This window comes from Cebus imitator, unplaced genomic scaffold, assembly GCF_001604975.1.
Source record: "Cebus imitator isolate Cc_AM_T3 unplaced genomic scaffold, Cebus_imitator-1.0 Scaffold131, whole genome shotgun sequence".
In the NCBI taxonomy this organism is placed as follows: domain Eukaryota; kingdom Metazoa; phylum Chordata; class Mammalia; order Primates; family Cebidae; genus Cebus; species Cebus imitator.
Window position 1 is genome coordinate 177,556 of NW_016107446.1, and position 13,520 is coordinate 191,075.

Sequence of the window (13,520 nt, forward strand, 5' to 3'; positions counted from 1 at the left end):
CCCAAATTAAGTACAGTATTGAGTAGCTGGTGTTATTTCCTGGTAGAATCTTAGGTACTAGATCTGATTTTCTCTGTAAGTACATTTTCGTTGTAAGACAAGAATTTTACACTAGCCTGAATGAGGATTCCTAATCTATAACATGTTTTATGCAGCCTCATGACTTAAGGCAGGTATTAGCAGACATTTTCTGCAGAGGGCCAATGGTAAATTGTTAGGCTTTGTCTGTCTCCTTCACAACCATTCAACTCTGCTGCTGTATTGAGATGGCATCAATGAATGGGCATGCTGTGTGCCAACAAAACTTTATTTACAGAGACAGGCAGTGGGCCAGATTTCTCCCACCAGCCATAGTTTGTTGAACTCTGGTTTAGGACAAAAAGATTACCCAGAAGCTAAATGCATAGTTTTCAGAATTTTGTCCTGGTTTGAAGAAACAGATGACACAGCACATCATGTAGCAGAAAAACCGGGGTTTGCACATCTGGATCTGACCTCTGCTTCTTCCCTCATAGATGAATGACTTTGGCAAAGGCACCCACCCTCTCCTCAATTATAAAATGAGGTTGTGGCCTTCTCCAAGGTGTTGGCTTGCTGTCAGGTTAAATGAGACGGTGTTTTACAAGCTTGGTGTAGTGTAGAAAACAAGAAATACACAGTAAATGTTAGTTCCTTTAAACTCTCTGAGAGATTTGTCACTGCCCCCCCACACCAATCCTGAAACACTTCTCTGCAGCCTCCAAGTCTCCTCCTCCTTTCCTGACTACTCCATCCGTCTCTACAAGTTTTCTAATTTCTTCTCCTCTGGACGATGTCTATGAGTGTTCTCAGAGGTTCTGGCCTCAGCCCTCTTCCTTCTCCTTAGGTGAGGATACCATTGGGAAGGAAAAACTTTACCTTCTTAGGTTCAGTACTCAGAACCTGTGAATTAAACTGACCAAACACAAGTTAGCAAGAAAATGTATTTTTATTTATGTACATACAGACATGAGAGTTCACAGAAAAATATGAGAGAATTAACAGTAGTGCCTACTCTCCGGCCAGAGGTGGCACTAAGGGCCTCGCTCTCAGCAGCCCATTGTTCCCTCCCCAGGCATCGTACTGACAGTGCTCAGGAAGGTGAAGATGAAATGCGTGGCTGCATGTGCAGGACAGGGTGTAAAAACTAGAAAGACGAAGTGAAAAAATATGAAGTTTGGTGATTTTCTGCTGCCCAGACCAGAATACTATGATGAGATCTGTTTACTCAAAAGGAATAAATCAGGCTGGGCATGGTGGCTCATGCCTGTAATCCCAGCACTTTGAGAGGCTGAGGCAGGCAGATCACTTGAGCTCAGAAGTTCAAGACCAGCCTGGGCAACATGGAGAAATCCCATCTCTACAAAAAATACGGAGCTGGCTGGGCATGGTGGCATGAGTCTGTAGTCTCAACTACCTGGGAGGCAGAGGCAGAAGAGTCACCTGAGCCCAAGAGGTGGAGGTGGCAGTCAGCCAAGATAGCACCACTGTAGTTCAGCTTGGGTGATAGAGCAAGATCCTGTGCCAAAAAAAAAAAAAAAAAAAGAAGAAATCAAAAGTTTTTTTGGTGGTATTTTTTTAAATACCTCCCCCCACCAAAAGGTGGGTATTTAACGGTCCTACGTCTCAGCACTGTTGAATTAATGATTAAGTTTTCAACATGACTAAGAACTTTGGAGGACACATTCAAACCCTAGCATTTCACCCATGGACCCCAATATTCATGTTTTTCTCACATGCAAATGTATTCACATCATCCCAATAGTACCAAAAGTCTTTTTTTTTTTTTTTTGAGATGGAGTTTCGCTCTTGTTACCCAGGCTGGAGTGCAATGGCGTGATCTCGGCTCACCGCAACCTCCGCCTCCTGGGTTCAGGCAATTCTCCTGCCTCAGTCTCCTGACTAGCTGGGATTACAGGCATGCACCACCATGCCCAGCTAATTTTTTGTATTTTTAGTAGAGACGGGGTTTCACCATGTTGACCAGGATGGTCTCGATCTCTTGACCTCGTGATCCACCCGCCTCGGCCTCCCAAAGTGCTGGGATTACAGCCGTGAGCCACCGCGCCCGGCCAAAAGTCTTAACTCTCTCCAATATCAACCCAAAGGTCCACAATCTCATCTAAGTCAAATGTGGATAAGAGTCAACACACAATTCACCCTTAGGCAAATTCCTGTCCACCTGTGAGCCTGTGAAATTAACAAGTCATGTGCTTGCAAAATACAGTGAAAGGCAAGGCATAGGATACATTCTCATTCCAAAAGAGGGAAATAGGCAAGAAGAAAGGGGTAGCTGGGCCCAAGTAAGTCTAAAATCCAGCAGGGAAAACAACATTAAGTCTCAAAGCTGGAGAATAATCTACATTGACTCACTGTCTCAAATCCTGGGCACTGAACTTCTCTGGGCTCAGTCCACCCTAAAGTTCTCATGGGTTGGACCCTCATGTCTGTGGCTCTCCAAGGATGATGCTACAAGCTGGTAGCTCCACAGTTCTGCTTTTCCCTGCATTATAAATTCCATCTTTATGTCTCTTTCCTCCCACATCTTAATGTATGTGGCCAAAAGCAGCCATGCAGCTCCTTCAATATTTTGCTTGGAAATTTCTTCTGCCACACATCCTGGTCCCTTGCTCTTAAATTCCTCCTTCCAGACACCCTAGGACACAGACACAATTCCACCAAATTCTTTCCTATGTATAGCAACAGTGGTCTTTTCTCCAGTTTCCAATACCTTGTTCCTCAGGTCTATCCAAGACCTCTTCAGAATGGCCCTTACCATCTGCACATCCACCAAGATTCTCATCGTGACCACTTAAGTCATCTCTAAGACGTTCTAGACTCTCCCTACATTTCTTGTCTTCTGAGCCATCACCAGAATTACCTTTAATTCTCCTTTCACCACAGCCTTGGCTTTTTCACACCTGCTTCTCCATACTCTTCCAGTCTCTACCCCGTCACCCAGGAAAAAAGGTACTTCCACATTTTTAAGATATTTGTTATAGCAACAGCCCTACTTCTTGGTACCAGTTTTCTGTCTCAGTCCATTTTGTGCTGCCATAACAGAATATCTGAGACTGGGGAACTTACAGAAAACAGGGATTTATTTATTGCAGTTCTAGAGGCTGGAGAGCCCAAGGTCAAGTGGCTCCCATCTAATAAGGGCCTTCTTGCTGCATCATCCCATGGTGACAGGTGGAAGGGCACGAGTGCATGTATGCAAGAGAGGGGAAGGGACTTAGACTTCCCCTTTTATCAGGAACCCATTCCTATGAGAGCAAACCCACTACCAAGATAATGGATTAATCCATTCATGAGGGCAGAACCCTCACCACTTATTGCCGCCTCTCAACACTGTTGCATTGAGGATTAAGTTTCCAACATGTGAACTTTAGGGAACACATTCAAACCATAGCGGTAGCCATTTGCAAACCAGAAAGTGGTTCCTCATGAGACACCAGATATACCCATACCTTGTTCTTGGACTTCCAGCCTCCGGAACTATGATGGATGAATGTTCACAGTTTAAGCCACCTAGTCTAGGGTACTCTTGTTACAGCAGCCCAAGCTAAGGCAGAAATTGGTTTTATTCTCCGAACTGAGAATTGTAAAGCCAGGGGGTCTTCACTTCCCCTCATAGCTTCATGCCACTTACTGAAAATGCAGAAAGGGTACCACAGGAAACAAAATGTCCCCAAAGCTGCCAGGGCCTCTGTGGTTCATGAACCTACACTTCAAGGAGCCTGAAATCTGCTGCCTTTTGACCATTTGGGGATGGTGTGACTGAGACTGGACATGAGCAAACCCAGGGATGATTTCAGAGAAGCCCCTGCCACCCGCCTCACACAGGCTTAGCACAAGGAATTAGCCTGTGCTGTACAGTGTCATCCACACAGTTGAGATCACCTGGAAAATCCCAGAAATCTCATGCTTTACTCACATTCCCAGCAACAAGTGGAGAAAATGTCCATAGGGAACCCCAGTCCTCAGACTGGTAACCCTCGTCAGACACTAAGGGGGAAAAGATCTTTCTCAGAGAAATTCAAAAAGAAAGTGCCCTCTAGATAGGCTTTACTGAAAAAAAAATTGATAGGAAAAAAAAATAGCTATCTCCATGGGAATTTCTGAAGAGAACGGAGTATTTCACAGTTGTCTGTGGTTTGAATCTTTTGCTCTAGCCCTGAGATCTGCACTACACTTGTGGTCGCCTTCTTGGATTTATTTTTTTTTATGACGATGTAGCCCAGGCTGTAGTGCAGTGACACAATCTTGGTCTCCAGCCTCCCAGTTTCAAGAAATTCTCCTGCCTTAGCCCCCCAAGTAGCTGGGAGTACAGGTGCTCACCACCACACCCAGCTAATTTACGTATATTTAGTAGAGATGGGTTTCACCATGTTGACCAGGCTAGCCTCAAACTCCAGACCTCAGGTGATCTGGCCCACCTCGGCCTCCCAAAGTGCTGGGATTACAGGCGTGAGCCACCATACCAGGCCACATTGTTGGATTTGATTAACCTCTTTGATGTGCAAAAAAGTTGAAACCTTTCCTGTAAAACTGAAAGATGAGAGGCAAAGGTAACCTGGGAGGTCAGTGTGAGCCCTTCCATGGAGACACATTTTGCCTACAAGTCTGGATGGTTACAAATGAAAGAACTACATATTCGGAAGCAGAGAAAAAATGTTTTTAAAGGGAATTCAGTGAAAAACATGAGATATTCAGGTTTCATCGAATGAACGCTTCTAGTCACCTAGACTCTAGTAGACCCAAGGAAAATCGATATTGTGGGGACTGGTAAGCAACAGTACTACAATCATTGAATGACTTACTGACCAACTCTGGTGGAATCTTTTTGGCATATGGATAATATAAACCTTTGTCTTTAAAGGAAATTTGATTTAATTAGGGAATCCAGAATAAGACTAGAAGGAAAAGGCATTTAAAAAACCCTTTACTCTGCAAATAAAAGGAAACAAATTAACGTCGTTGAGTGTCTATGTAGGGAAGTCCCTAAAGACATATGAGAAGAAAATTGAGAAATATCAACCCAGACTCCTCTGAAGGTGGAGGAGTGGACCAGATGTTTCTCAACCTCTCTCCCACGTATGCAGAGCTAATGACTCTAGGGCTCCAATACCTGAGAAGTTAGGAAGGTTCAGGACAGGTGAACTCTGTTTTAAAACCTTAATACGTAAAAAGTTAGGTCTGGTAAAAAGATTAACTAGTGAATATTCACTCAATAGTGAGGTTTCACTTTAAAAAAAAGTATGAATACAGAGTCACTTTTAAAATCCTCAAGTGCATTTAAAATATGATCCAATTTCCAGAAATTTGAGAACATATTCTTTCAGTAAAGGAATCTATTCATGTGTATAAATTACAAGCATACAAAAAAAAAAAAAACCCTACATAGGATAATAATTTTCCTTCTTGTGCTGTTTTGGTGTGTTTATATGAGTGAATGAGCAACTGAATAAACTTGGCTTTCATAAGTATAGATTTAAATATTAGGGATTCATATTGAACCCTATATTCAGTTATTACTACTGTCATGGAAGATGTATTCCTACTCCAGAAGGGAAAGCAAGCTCTAAAACAAAGTGCCTGGAAAATAAAATGTCTACTTCTCTCTGTGATTTTTCCTCCATACAACCAGGAATGGAAGCTGAAGGATTTGAATAGTCTTTCCTCTACTTCCTTTCTTTTTTTCCTGAAACCATTTGATGAAAAAGCCTAATCTGAAACCATCGTGAATTGCAATGTTCACAAAGAAGCTATCATTCTTTTTTACTGGCATGGGAAGCCAACCTACCGAAGTTTCCAACAGCAATCTGGAGGGTAATTCAAACAGGGGAACTGCCAGTGGAGATGGACCTGCCTGTGGTTTTGTCCGCAAGTGAAGAGAAATGGTGAGGTGGGTGATCACTCAACAATCTGAATTCCTGAAAGCAGTCTAGGTTCTCCACATGCGGACCAACAGCTTTGCTAATCAACAAAATTGCATGACCTAAAAAAATCAGCTTAATCACGGCGTCATCTCTTCTCCGCCTGCAAAAACCCAAACTTCATATTCATGGATTCCTGAATACATTACCCTAGCCCCAAAAAGTCAAGTTGATGTTAAGCAGAACCCACATTTACAGAAAGCTTGCAGTTCCCCGATGAAATGAGTGCTGAGTCGTACAGCGGTAGCTTTCAGAATGCCAAAAATTTTACATAATAAGAATTCATTTTTGGTGCTCACACTGAGTGGTAAACCTGAAAAGAAGGAACTCAACTAATTTGAAAGCTCAACCATTGCTCAGAAATTTATAATTTTTCAAGCTTGGGAACTAAGCCTGAAATGCTTAGGAGAAAATGTGAGGTTGAAGGACAAAGGCTTTGGGTAGATAGTTACACTCATAGAGAGTCAGAATTCCTGGCGTCCCATGGTCTCGGCATGCTCTTCTGGGTGCTCGCCATATGGTACATGCATATACATCCCACATCTGATGCTGCCTGCTGTGCACATGCATGGGCATTTGTGTGTACTCTGCATATGAGTGTTATTGTATGTGCATGCATATACCACACATATAAACTTTGCTGTTGTTTCGAAGTTTTCCTCTTAAGACGTTATGACATGGCTTTGGTAGCCCTGACTCCTTTTGGGATGTGAAGAACTATGACTTCAGTTAAAGTCACAGAAAGTGAAAATGTGGCATGCCAGGAAAACAGCAGCACTGGCCCTGAGGTAATCTCTTTCAAAAATGCCCAAGCAATGGAAAACATGCCATCTCATTTCCTAGGCATATGGCATTAGTACTCATGAGCAAATTGTAATGCTTTATTTGAAGATATCAGTGGATTTTGAGGCAAAGTTTCTCTTTTGCAATTGCTTGCTTATAGGTGCCTTGCTGAGAGCCAGGGATCTGCAAGGTAAATGTTCTTGGCCTGAGAAACACATACATTAAGGTTAAAAAATCAATACTGCCACTTTCCAATGCTATCTTACATTCATAAAGCATTGGTATCAGACCCGACTAACAAGAATTTATTCTTGCTAATTTTCTAATTTCAAGGTGGGGAAGAAAGCATTTTGAACAGATTCAGGGCATCCCATGAAACTTCATGGTAATGCTTTGTTGAGTTAAATATAAACAGAGGGCTCACAGCTATATTTCCTTATAAATCATTACATATTGTCAAAAAAGAGAATAGCTTAAGACTTTATGGACAAAGCAGGTGAAAAAAATTATTGAAGACATCTAATATTTACATTTTTACTCATTAGCAATTAGTTTTTAGGATCCAATAATGCTTAAATGATATCCTTTTGCTAACGGGACACTGATTTATGAAAAAACTTTGTAAACATGTACAAGATTTTTTTTCACGGTGTTTTTTGGAATATTGTTTTGTTTATTTGTATGATGGTTGCTTTGTTTTTGTTTGTTGGCTTAGAAAGCAACTGAGAGCCCACATATAATTTCCAGATTATATCTATTAATATGAAAGTGACCTTTTACTTTTGTAAAGTAAAAATTTTTTACTTTACAAAAAGTAAAAAATTAATTACTTTTGTATGTGAATATGTTTAGTGATTTTTTTTAATAGATCAAAGATGCAAAAAATTTTGGCAAACTAGTGCCCTCATTAAAACTGAGTCAAAATAGGGTTATATGCATCATCAAAAGAAAGTCTCATTTCAGAGTCAAAGTAGACTGTGGGGCAAGCAAAGACCTTTACTTTCCTGGATTCAAGGTGTACAAATGTGAAGCCACAAGAACTCTGGGAATGGTCCAAACCTAAGGTTCTTCACAGTCTGTATATTTTTCTTGTTTTGGAGTTTTGTGTAAGGACAAACACTTCAAAATGGGAGGCACAAAACTAAACAAGGATTTTCACTGGGATTTTAGATCAAACAGACATGGACTTATCTCTGTTTTAAAACACAAGTGGCCAAATTTTAAAGTAAGTATTCATGAATCTATTTGCATATGAAAACTTACCTGCCCTGCTTTGTGGGATGCATGACATCCTCTCAGGATGCAAAGAACAAGAGAAATGATAGAACCCTTCTGTTCCCTGGGCCCTGACTCTCAATGTTGAGTCCCATCCCTCAGGAATGCCCAACTGCGATTATTTCTGAAAACTTTTCCTTAGCTTACTTAAATCTCTGGTAAATCAAGGCTACCAGCTGCTAAATTTCAAATAAACAAATATATTGCCTGGTTGTGGACTAACAGGAAGCTGAGAATATCATTGTAACCATAGAGTCCCTAAAATGTAGTTGGATAAGCATAGTTTTAGATGCTTTAAGAAATAGCACTTTTGGCCGGGTGCAGTGGCCCATGCCTGTAATCCCAGCACTTTTGGAGGCCAAGGCAGGTGAGTCACCTGAGGTTGGGATTTGGGACCAGCCTGACCAACATGGAGAAACCCTGTCTCTACTAAAAATACAAAATTAGCCAGGTATGGCTGTGCATGCCTGTAATCCCAGCTACTTGGGAGGCTGATTCAGGAGAATCACTTGAACCTGGGAGGCAGAGGTTGCAGTGAGCCAAGATCGTGCCATTGCACTCCAGCCTGGTAACAAGAGCAAAACTCCATCTCAAAAAAAAAAAAAGAAATAGCACTTTCATCATCAACTGGCAGGTGAGTTACTATACCACGGAATACCAATGAACGAGCCTGAGTAATGAACAGAGTCGACCATGGTCAAGCTCTGCTGGAATAACTTTTTGTTGTAAGACTTTAATTTGAGCTGTGTTCTTATCACCTAATGGCATTTACTTAGAGATGCCAAATTTTGTGACCTACCGCCATACACCTTCAAAACCTATTTCAAGGCTGATTTAGCCTTAAATTTTACTCCTAATTGCATGTCTTTAGCTTTTAATTAGCAGAATGACTCTTCTTCAGCTTTTGTATTTATTCACAGATATTTGTTTCAGTACCTAAATCATGGTCACTTAAAGCATGATTCGCTATGCTATCAATCATTACCAGACAAAATCTGCATATCGCCCAACTCTGGTCACTGTCCCCAATACACTAGAGATTTTCCATTATTAAATAGAAAATATCAAATATCCAAATCTAGGAGTAATAAAACATTCTTCATAGAAGAAAAATCTAAATAGAGTTTCTACCCCATTTCATTTGTGAACTCCTTGTCTATTACATATTTCAGTACATTTATTATTGCTAGACAGTGCCACCTAAAAACAGACGATTCATAGTGGCTAACACAGTGCATTTAATCACCTGAATACCTCAATGAAAAACATACACTGAGATCTGTCTTTCATAGTTATTTAATATTTAAGTATTGTTGATTCTCAAGCAAGCTCACAATTCTAGTAATCTCCTCCAAATATTTCCAGCTACCTCCTGCATTTCTCACTTAAACTAAGAAGTTTCTTTCTTTTATCTCTACGACCTCATTAGGCACCATCATTCTAATGTTTTGCACTTGTATTACTCCTTTTGCCCAAATGTTTCATAAGCATTATCCCATTAATCTTCGCAAATGCCCCTTGTAACAAAATCCAACATTAGCAAGGTATGATGAAGAATTATAATAAATAATCAACATTAAATATCTTCTTGTCAAAATAAGTGGAAAAGGACATTTTGCAGTGCAGGACTCCTGATTTTTATTGTTTATTCATGTACTCACTAATTTGCAAAATTCTATAATCCACAATGGGTTCCCCTGTCATTAGTGCTAATTAGTGGAATTCTACTGTACTAATAAATCAACATTATCCAAACACGGTGGTTAGAGATGTGGTTATAATACATTCTTGCATATGAATTTTTAAAAATTAGAACTGGGTGCAGTGGCTCATGCCTGTAATCCCAGCACTTTGGCAGGCCAAGACAGGTGGATCACAAGGTCAGGAGTTTGAGACCAGCCTGACCAATGTGGTAAAACCCTGTATCTACTAAAAAAATACAAAAATTAGCCCAGTATGGTGGTGAGTGCCTGTAGTCCCAGCTACTCAGGAGGCTGAGGCAGGAGAATCACTGGAACCCAGGAGGCAGAGGTTGCAGTGAGCTGAGATCACACCACTGCACTCCAGCCTGGGTGACAGAGTGAGACTCAGTCTCAATTTTAAAAAAAAATTAGATAGTGGGTCACCACTGCAGTCCTGATTTTTGCTGACAGGATTTTGATGTAGACTCTTCTACAGCTGGGGTTTTTATAGAGAAAGCATACGTGTCTTTAATGATTGCATATTCGTTCTAAGTCAGACACACTCCTTATAAGGAGTAAAGAGACTTAGAGCAGAAAGGGACAGCTGGTATCACATTGTTCACTGCATTAAGGTAGGAGCTGAGTAGTAAAGGAACTTCCTCAAAGTCACATAGCTGGTGCAAGAGCCCTGCTGGAACTCAAATGTTTCCACACCCACTCAGGTCTCCTTCCAACACATCAAGTTGGTCACCTGTGTCAGTGGTGTGAACACACAACTTCAGGAAAGGCTTATTTTTCACACATTTGAACATATCCATGATCCCCCTCCAGGTCCATTCATTGCTATCTTCCGTTCCATAATCTTTAATAGTCCACATCCTGCTAACCTTATACCCTCCGCTCCTTTGGTTGCTCAGGTAGGAATTGTGCTTCCTGTTCATATAACATTGCATGTATTTTTTTTTCTGGTAAGAACATTCAGTTGATTACATTAGACTTCATGGTTGGTATGTACCTCGGCTCTCCTAGGCATTTATCTGACCTAGGATCCATTTATTGAACAATATACCTTTCTTTTAGCCTCACATCATCATTTAATTATAATAGACAAAAATGGTTTTCTTGGTCAGTCAGCACGATGGAAGGTTATATGGTCAATGACCCACATCTGTACAGCCGTTTCTCTGCCCTTTGCAATGCCTAACTCCCTATCTGGCCAGTAATGGCCCATAGCCAATCAATGTAAGTGCTTTTTGACTGTGTAGTTATTCTACAATAAATAAAATGTAACAGTGACCATGGAAGACCTGGTATTTCTCTCCATCTTTACAGGAGGATGAGTGTCACAGGAATGTTCCTAGATCACAACAGTAGCAGATCAACCAACACCACAGAACCAATCAAGAGGTCAGTGGGTCTTCCTCACCAGAGAATCTAAAAACGGGGGACAGTTTTCCCTTTGAAATGGGAGGGAAATTTTCTAGGTGATCTTCCAAGGTGCTTTTAAGTTCTGTGACTCTTTGATTCCCTCAGCAGTTCTTCTGCATTGTAATTTCTCCCAAATTTTTGTGATCTCGAAACTGAATGTACATTTATATTCATGAATGAATATTCAATGTATCTATGCACAGTGCATTGAAAAACATGAGTATAATTTTAGTATCCTTACACTATACAAAGGGTACTCAGAATCTTACTAATAAAGACGTTGGCATCCTTCACTACTCTGTGATTTAAGATGGAAGAACTGTCTGGTTTCTGTTAAGGCTATATAAATTAAAAAAAACGGCAAGATTACATCTGGACAAGTACCCTGAAGTTTGGCTGCCTATTCAAATCTTGTGCAAATTTCTATAGGTTGCTAAATTGGTCTAGAGCAAGGGATTAGCCTGCAAATATTATGGACCTTGGCAGGCTGTTTTCATCTGCTGTTTTTCTTATGAGATTATAAGATAATATTAAGGTGGCTCAATGAAATGAGAAAGGGCTGGGAGACACACCCATGGCCAGATGATAGAAGAAAAGATTGATTCAAAATTGGTCATATTTGATTTTGAACTAAGCATATTATAGTAGATATGCTAAATATAATATTTTATCTTGGGGAAATATAATATGTTTCTCAAACTATTTAATATTGAAGAGGTGGGGATGGTTTTTGCAGAAGGAAATCCTTGATTAGAGAAAGGTTCTGATAAGTTTTAAGATTTCATCTGAAACTTCTTAAATCTAGTGAAGATTCCTAAAGTGTGTCTGTGTGAGTGCTGAATTGTGGGGTCTTGGAGGATTGGGTCTGGATTGTTGTGTCTATTCATCATGGGTTTTGACATATCAATATTCTAATATTGAGTAACTAACTCAATATTGAATATCTAACTTGAAAATAGCTAGAAAACTATATAAAAGAGAGGGATTCCATCGGTGTACTTATAGTATATTTTTAAAAAGTTGTTGTAGTAGATGAATTTGACCATAAACTTAATCTTTATTTGTAGAAATAATGGCCAAGCCTTATTTTGGCAATGGGAAACATAACAAATATAATATCTCAAATATTTATCAACCACGGCACTTCATCTGGCCTTCTTATTTCATAAAGTGACAATTCTATCATTAGATATCAATTAAAAGTTGTGCCATTATAAACAAAGTCATATAGAAAAATTCATTTTCTGAAAATGAATACCTAGGTAAAGCAAACTCTCATGGAAAATAATCACACTAAATTTTCCCGGGTGACTCGTGTAAAATCCAAAAATTAGTATTGATTTCCGCTGCTTCTGGAACGATGAAAAGCACAGACAGCTGGTTGCAGAGATTCGGGACATAATTACAATTAGTAATTACTACGTTGTTTCTAAACAGAAAGTGCATGAGGAAGATCTTGGGATGGTCACAGTATTTAGCTACAGGATTTTTTTTTTTTCATCATTTTAAGTCATGAGAAAAGTCACTGATGGATTGCCTCGTGAAAACCAAAACTGCATCTCATTGCAAAAGAAGATGTAGCTCCAGTTCCAAAACTCCTGCAGAAGGAAGAAAAAAGGAAGCATTGCAAATAGAATACCGTGTGTAGGAGTGTGCACAGGAGCCTAAATTTCTAAAAGATAAACATTTTGAATTTTCTAGGAGGTTCATCAATTGCAACTATAATATGTAATGTATGGCTCACTATGCAATTCAACCCTGACTGCTTACCATGCGGAAATATTGCAAATAAATCCTTTACTAGCTATCCCCTATCATTGTGCTGCTATAAATATTGTTTGTCCAGCCGTGCATGTTACAATGGAAAATACGATGTTTCGGCAAGTTGACCCAGGGCAGTGGTCTTCAACAAGGGTCAGTACTGCCTCCTGCGTGTCACTTGGCAATGTCCGGAAACATTTTTGTTTGTAATGACTGGTGGTGAAGGAAAGGGGACACCAGCATCCAGCAGGCAGAGACCAGGCATGCTGCTGAACTGCCTACAAAGCATCGCACAGTCCCCACCACCAAGAATCACTGGCCCAATGTGTCAAGGATGCCAAATTTGAGGAACCCTGAATTAGAGTGAACTGGGACAGTTGCCAGCATCTGCTAATACGTTTCCCAGGTGTCGATCGTCTAAATAAAAGTCTATCACCTGGATGCTGAAAGGCAGCATTCTGAATGCGTCACCAGTAGGAAAGTCTCAGGGGCCCCTTACAGTGAGGTGCAGCTGGATGGAAATTGGCCTGAAGCAGAAATCCCTTTCGTCTCTCCCTATTTATCATCATCATCATTACTTTTTTACTTTGGTTAGCAGATGTTTCTTTAGTGCTCTGACATCCTTTTTAATTTG